General features: G+C 35.3%; 1 pseudogene; it reads left to right on the top strand.

Annotated features, from left to right (window-relative positions):
* Positions 1 to 1,166: 1,166 nt before the first annotated feature.
* LOC145098991 (signal peptidase complex subunit 1 pseudogene) lies at positions 1,167 to 1,476 on the top strand (annotated as a pseudogene).
* The last annotated feature ends 4,459 nt before the right edge of the window (positions 1,477 to 5,935 follow it).

Below are 5,935 nucleotides of genomic sequence, written 5' to 3'. Positions count from 1 at the left end.
ATAGTACTCAGGGATTAACATTGGAATTTTGGTTGAAGAACCAAGCAAGTGAGAGAAAGAAGTCATGGTATTCATGTTGAAGTTCGCCATTGATGAACACGAGAATTTTTCAGAAAAACTTGAAAAACTTAATGAATTTGTGAATTGATCAAATGAATTGATCACCGATTGCTAATCGATCACTCGACTAAACAATTCAAATGCAGAATCGATTCAAATCTGAAGATCAAAAGAGATTTTCAGAACCAAAATGCGCGGAAATTTTTTGAGTAAAATCACTACTCAAAAAGCAAATGATTCTAAAACGAAAATCGGATCAATGCAGTTTGAATCCTGCTCTGATACCAATTGATGAGAATTGTAATCGAGATTTAGAAAGCAATCATGATTATATGAATGAAAAGTATGAACACAAGGAGTAAATATTAATCAGATCTTATATTGATGAAGAAACTGATTACAGACTTAAGTAGAGAAATATGCGAATGACTAGTGAATCACTCGTTGAATCAATCCTTTCTCTACTTCTAACCTCAGTCCCTATTTATAGGAAACATGAGTGTACAAAAAATATACTAAGTCCTTAACAATACACTTCGCACAAATGAAGACTTAGTAAAATAAATTACATGCGAAACTAAGAACAGACACTTCGACTTTTACAATTTCTAGACTCTACACTTTATGCGTGTCTGATTCAGAAATCTATAGTTGATTGAGAAAGAAGTTGGAAATCAGCTGACTGAGAAGAGGAGAAAAGTTTCCATCGGTGCCCTTTCTTCTCCCCTTTCAGCGATTCCTCTTCTCCAGCAAGCAACATCGACCTATTTCTTCCTCTTCCAATCGCCAGTCGAAGCTCCTTCCTCGTCTATCAGGTATGCTTCTGTTGTTCTTTTCTTCTCCAGCCGATCAAAGCTCCTTGCCCTAAATGCTCATTGTGTTCGATTTCACCTTATGATTGTCCTTTTGCTTACTCCTTTGTAGCTGATTGACTCTGATTTCAATTACATGTACAAAACTGATAAAAATGAATTTACTGTTGAAGGTAGCAGAGCAATTGCTTACTCCTTGCCCTAAATCCATCTAGTTACTATTGAAGGTAGCTGATTGACTCCGATTACACCTTATATATTTTTTAATTCCGATAATACCCTCCGGGTAAATAGATGGATTGGCAAGGACAGAAGGCAGCAGAGCAATTGATGCAGATATTGCTGGTGGTATTTGCAGTTGCAACATTTATAACAGGTTATGTTGTGGGTTCATTTCAACTGATGTTGATAGTGTATGTTGGGGGGGGGGGGTGTGATTTTAACAACTTTGATTACAATTCCTAATTGGCCCTTTTTTAACAAACATCCTCTCAAGTGGTTGGGTCCAAGTGAAGCTGAAAAGCATCCAAAACCACAGGTGGCTGTGACTTCGGCTTCAAAGAAGAAACCCAACAAGAAATTGGCTATTGCTATTATATCATAATTGGGTAATACTGAAATAAGAATTGTGTTTTTTCGGAATTTATTCTGTTTTTAATGTTTATCTTGATAAATGATATAAGGCAAAAAGATTGAAGAAAATTATTTTAAATGAGTAGAGCAATTGAATTTGATTATCTTTAGTGCATTTTTATAATTTTTCAACAACTTCATCCATTGTTGTATAGAGTAGAAGGGTAAAATGGTCATTTTTCATCAGTCAGAACATTAAGTCAGATGTACAATCAAACAACATGGTTTCTTACTCATTCAGGATTTCTTACCCAGACAGACATTTCCCAGTCAACTCTTTCTCAGTCAGGAACTATCAAACGGGACCTAAATTTAAAAGTCTTGTAGGACTTCTATACTTCTATCCACTAATAAATTTAAAAGTCTTGTAAGAATTTCGTCTCATGAGATACATAGGTTTTATACACAAAAACATTTTCTTATTTTTAATTATATTCCAATTCATTTGAAGTAATTTTCAATGAGCACAAGCTCATTAACATATTTTTCATGTAATATACAATGATATGCAATGTAATACATGATCCAAGAATACACGAGTTTTGGGGAATCCACATTCGGGTCCCTTTACCATTTAACATGAACATAGTAATCTATCATGGATTTTTTCTCCTGCTTATTTAAGATTTAACGATTATAAGACCGGGACTTAGCGTAATGGCTGAAGAAATTAATGTCTCACGTAACCCGTCGAAAGTATGTTATTCTAGGTTGTAAATGAAATCAAAGCTTTTCCATGTTCAATGTATTGTTCTAAATGTGTGTTGGTTACCTGATGTGAAATAGTATTACCCAATGGTTAATGGTATTATCCAATGGGTAATAGTTTTATCCAATGTGCAAACACAAAGTTTTAATATTTCAAAGTTAGACTTTTGGTAAAAATGTTGGTTTGCAGTTATCCAATGTGTAATAGTATTATAGAATGGATAAAGGTATTATCCATCATATAATAGATCTAAACTTAGAAAATTATGTATATGAAGGAACGAAACTTGTGTACCTCCTTTGAAAATACGAATGTATGTATATATTTTCATAACTAGAACATAAACATATATGATGTAGTATTACTCAAAGGTTAAAAGTTTTATCCAACATATATTAGATCTAGACTTAGAAATCTTAACTGACATGCATATAAAGGAGTCAAACTTGTATACTTTGTTTGAAAATACTAATATGTGTAAATATAATCTTATAACTACGATATAATCTTGTATAATGTAGTATTATCCAAAGGTTAAAAGTTTTATCTAACATATATTAGATCTAGGACCTTTGTGTAAAGTTATTGTCCAAAATGTAGTTTGTTATTATTATGACATCCCCAAATTCACTGTCATTTTAAAAAAAATATTTATGCTTATTTAAAAGTCAGAGTATCCATTTTAAAGAATAATATTGAAAAATTTGTTCCTAGAAAACATGATAAAGATATTGTCAAAGCATTTCTGAAGAAATGTATCTTGTTTATATTAAAACATTGGGATGCCATCGTCAATACAGAAACATAAGCATAAACAGACCTTACATTCATTTACACTAATGATTTACATATCCTTTAATCTCTCAGTGTAATGTAGATTCGTATCGACACCTGTGATACAAATAAACTGAGTGGGTCAGGTTGGGAAACCTGGTGAGTACATAGGGTTTTCAACCTACAATAATATAAGTATGTTTAATCATCAAACAATTAACTCAACTTCCCATCCCCATTATCTTCTTTATTCTTAATGATCTACCCTAAGAATCATTTATCCTTCATTCATTCATTCCTAAGGATTGTCCTAAGGAATAGGCATAGAGTCTATCGTTGCCAGGCTTTATCCAATAGGCATTAAGTATGTAGCTGCCAATGTTATCAATTAGACACTAAATCCATAGCTGTCAACGTTTATTTGTAAGGCACTAAGTCCATAGCTACCAATGATTATCTATAGGTCACTAAATCCATAGCTGCCAACGTCCATTCATAAGGCACTAAGGCCATAACTTCTAAAGTTTTTAGAGTAAATATGGTGAACACGTAGTTCAAAAACACCTACAGGTTGCAAGCCAGCTAGCATTCCACTAGACTGTCTAGAATAGTCTGTAGTCATCATCTATACTCTGCTAGATGCTTGGATCATCATTTAAGTCAAGGCTTCTCATCATCTTCCACCACTCATCATTTATATCATCTTTTATTTCTCATCATTCATCTACCCATCTTTACCCATCATAATTATAGGTATAAAATACATATACAGATTAAATCGAATAAAACATGTATATTTTGTTAATACAACATAAATATCAAGAACAAATATAATATGCACAAATAGCACGTAATTTATTTTAAATACTTCATATCTATGTGTAAGATGAAGGTAACTATGCACTCACTTGTTAAAGTGATGACTCCAAACTCGGGCAGCGCTTCGCTTCTAACAATTTTATTTTCCTTCGATGAAACCTAGTATCATTATCAATAGATCTTAGTATAATATTTATTGCGACTAATTATTAGTCTAGGTAACATTGTTTTTCTTATATTATATAAGTGTTAAACAATACTTTTCAACTACTATGTACAGACAGGGGCCACATGAAACACCGGAGGGCAGGACCATTTTGGCATTTTAGTTGTTCTGAAATCCAACAACCCTATGCGGACCTTCAAACCAGATTCCTTGTACCGCGAATAGTTAAAAGGTATTATAACACTTTGTATAATTTATAATACTTAGCACATATATTGTTTATAGGTTCATAATAATGACAATGAACTTAAATATAAGTTATACTTAAAGTAAGGTAAGCATAACTCACTTACAAGGGAGTTTAGCGAAGATCCGGGCTCTAACACCTAAGAAGGGCTAGAGAAAAGCCTCGAGGCTTTGGGAGTGTTTGGGAGAGAAGTGTGAGAAAGATGTGAGAAAAACAAGTGATTTATGCCACTATTTATAGCATGTCTGAAGGCCGTACGTTGGGCGTACTAGATAGGTACGCTGGGCGTACTCATGTTGTAACATCCAAAAACATGCTCCCAAAAATTTCGTTTTTATAATAGATAAAATAGTATTTTCAAACATCATCCATACATCTCAACAAAATCGATGTATCAAATGTATCAAAATTAGAGTAATGTCAAATGCGGAATCCCCATGGTGTGTGCGATACAGTCAACCCGACCTCTTCCCCTTGGAACCAGAAGTACCTAAAACGTAAACTGAAAACTGTAAGCACAAAGCTTAGTGAATTCCCCAAGATACTACATACCAACATATCACATTAAGGGCCCCGAACAATGAGATACAGGCCCAACCCACACTCGTATAACGGACCCTACCTAGAGAGATACGGCCCCGCCCACACTCACAATATGGGCCCCGCCCAATAAGCATACATATAAAAACACATACAAGTATCACACAGACAACGAGTATATCAACATAATCAACAAGGGCCGGCGTTGGTGCCTTAGACTCACTAAAACCGACGAGGAAAACTCACCTCGAAAAGCTGAATGAAACAAATGATCCATGAATGTTGGTCCTACAACTCTCCGAGCTATCAATTACCAAATAAAAGACAATTAACATTTGGGATCTACCTCATTAACCAAAAATCCCCACCTAGGGTAAAAGGACTATTTTACCCCTAACATAACTTGGTCTAAGAATGAAACCCCAAATCACAATCCAGTGTGTGACAATCTTCAATTTCGAGTCAAGTCAAAGTCATCAAGTCAAACCGATCGACTCGTTTAACCTTGTGTATTGGGGCGCACGTTATGTAATTACTGTATAACTCACTATCTTAATGAGAAAACATCACCAGGAAAAATTATGTGTTTAATTTTTCTTAACCTTAGTACTAAGCAATGAACAAGAACAATAAAACAATATTGCATACTCATCGGGAGTGTGTAAGATCCTAAAACATGGCTTAACGGGGTTTACGGACCTTGCATTGCGTAGCCGGACACTCACATTCGTCACACACGAAAACGCTCTCAATCGTTTTCACTCTATCTCTTCTTATCGAGAATCTCTCCCTCTCTCTAAGTATGTGAAATCTCTCCCAAATATCTCTTTGTATGAGAAATCTCTCCAAGAATGTCAAATCTCTCTAAGTATGTGAAATCTCTCCCAAATCTCTCTCGAAATCTCTTCAACTTTCTATAATCACTCGGGGCATTCCGACCCTCGAATTTGGCGAAAACAGCCCAAAAACGGAAGTCTACGCGAAAAACGGACTTAAGGAGCCGAAACCCCTCTTAGGACCCGAAAGTCCTCTTAGGACCCGAACCCTTCTGAGCCGAAGGCTGCTGAACCGAACCTCACTCAAAGAACCGAACCCGAAGGCTCCTGGAATCGAACCTCGCACATCACCCGAACCCGAACGTTCGGCACATTTCGGGTCTGATCACTTTTGCTTCT

The sequence above is a fragment of the Lactuca serriola genome, chromosome 4 (genome assembly GCF_051521515.1).
Source record: "Lactuca serriola cultivar US96UC23 chromosome 4, Lser_US96UC23_V15, whole genome shotgun sequence".
Taxonomy (NCBI): domain Eukaryota; kingdom Viridiplantae; phylum Streptophyta; class Magnoliopsida; order Asterales; family Asteraceae; genus Lactuca; species Lactuca serriola.
Note: the sequence above shows the minus strand (reverse complement) of the source record. Positions and strands in the feature narration are given on the sequence as shown.